This window comes from Macaca mulatta, chromosome 16 (assembly GCF_049350105.2).
Source record: "Macaca mulatta isolate MMU2019108-1 chromosome 16, T2T-MMU8v2.0, whole genome shotgun sequence".
NCBI lineage: Eukaryota > Metazoa > Chordata > Mammalia > Primates > Cercopithecidae > Macaca > Macaca mulatta.
Genome location: NC_133421.1, coordinates 59513715 through 59515902, shown reverse-complemented (window position 1 = coordinate 59515902; position 2188 = coordinate 59513715). Strand labels below are relative to the sequence as shown.

The 2188-nt window shown below is 45.1% G+C and overlaps 1 pseudogene; it reads right to left on the bottom strand.

Moving 5' to 3' along the window:
* Positions 1-312: 312 nt before the first annotated feature.
* On the bottom strand, positions 313-838 carry LOC106994001 (small ribosomal subunit protein uS17 pseudogene; annotated as a pseudogene).
* Positions 839-2188: the final 1350 nt, after the last annotated feature.

The window sequence follows — 2188 nt, the reverse complement described above, 5'->3', positions numbered from 1 at the left end:
TCACTATCTTGGCCAGACTGGTCTTGAACTCCTGACCTCGTGATCCACCTGTGTCAACTTCCCAAAGCGCTGGGATTACAGGCGTGAGCCACCGCGCCCAGCCACCCAGGCTGGTCTTGAACTCCTGGCTTCAAGTGATCCTCCCACCTCAGTCTCCCAAAGTGTTGGGATCACAGGCGTGAGCCACTGCGCCCTGCTTAATTTTTGATAAATATAAACTCTGTGATGAACATGTTATGTAAATATTTTTATGCACTGGTTTGATCATTTTCTTTCTTTTTTTTTTTTTTGAGGGGGTGGAATGAGAAAATAACTTTATTTTATTGTGGGGAGCAGGCCGATGTCCAACCTCAGAACTTCTGGAACTGCTTCTTGGTGCCGGCAGCCTTGGTGACCTTGAGCACATTGAAGTGCACTGTCTTGCTCAGTGGCCGGCACGTGTCCACTGTTATGATGTCACCAATCTGGACGTCCCTGAAGCAGGGGGACAGGTGCACAGACATGTTCTTGTGGCGCTTCTCGAAGTGGTTGTACTTGCGGATGTAGTGGAGGTAGTCTCGGCAGATGACAATGGTCCCCCGCATCTTCATCTTGGTCACCACACCAGAGAGTATCCGCCCTTCAATGGAGACATTACCAGTGAAGGGGCATTTCTTGTCAATGTAGGTGCCCTCAATAGCCTCTTTGGGTGTCTTGAAGCCCAGACCTATGTTCTTGTAGTACCACGGGAGCTTCTTGCCAGTTTCTCCCAGCAGGACCCTCTTCTTGTTTTGAAAGATGGTAGGCTGCTTTTGGTAGGCACGCTCAGTCTGAATGTCCGCCATCTTCCCGGCTGCCTGAAAAAGGCGGTTTGATCATTTTCTTAGGTTTAGGATAAATCCCAAGAAGTGGAATTGCTGACTCTAAGGATTTGCACATCCTTTGTTTGGATACACAATGCCAGGCTACCCCTCCAGGAAGCCTGCCCAGTTCACACTCTTGCCAGCCTGCTAGCGCTCTTTTCTGTACAGCCTCATCAGTAGCAAGCATGATCAGTTTTTCCAGATGATTCCAACTTGGAGAGCATTCCTTTTTTTTTTTTTTTTTTTGAGATGGAGTCTCGCTCTGTCCCCTAGGCTGGAATGCAGTAGCTTGATCTTGGCTCACTGCAACCTCCGTCTCCCAGGTTCAAGTGATTATCTTGCCTCAGCCTCCTGAGTAGCTGGGACTACAAGTGCATGCCACCATACCCGGCTAATTTTTTTGTAGTTTTAGTAGAGATGGGGTTTTGCCATGTTGACCAGGCTGGTCTCAATCTCTTGACCTTGTGATCCACCCACCTTGGCCTCCTAACGTGCTGGGATTACAGGCGTGAACCACCGCACCTAGCCTGAAAAGCATTCTTGATCCTAGCTTTATCATCAGTACTGCCTTGGCAACTGTTTGGTCCATCTGATTAATCACTGCCAAGTCAGAAAGCAAAGAGGATACAACCTCTGGGACCACCTAGGTAGAAGACTGAGTTGGAACTCAGTCTAATTTCCATGTCTCGTACATTACCTCTGAGTTTCTGTATACTCAGAGGACTGCCTCCTGGGAGAATCCCAGGTCTCCCTTTTATCTTTCTCTCCCTGTTGCCCCTTCTCCCTGAGGGGATTTTTAAAGCCAATTTTAAAATAATTATTATGAAACAAATAACAAAATAGAAATATTGGATAGAATTCTAAATGAAAAAGAAAAAAGGATCACCCGTAATCAGTGGTCCCAACAAATTACATTGTTTTTATTTGCCTCTGTTCCCTTCCAGTCCCAGTCCAAATGCATGCCATATTTTTACCCAGATGTGACCCTGGCCCAGATCTAATTTTGCATTCTGTGCCTTTCAATTCTGTTGTCATAAGCAGTTTTCCACATTGCTACATGGTCATCATCTTATTCTCATTGTTGCACAATGTTCCAATGAGTGAATAATTTAATCATCATTACCCTAATGTAAGTCACTTACATGGTTGCTCAATTTCCCTATAATAAATACTGCCGTAGTGCATGCTTTTGTGGATATGGCTTCTTCCTTCATTTGAATTATTTCCTCAGGTCAATTCTCAAGAGTGAGATAGGTCAAAAGGCACGAAGGCTTTAATGATTCTTGGCATGAGAACTGGAACATTGTTTTCCAAAGGGTTTTTTTCTTTTTTTTTTATTTTCCTGC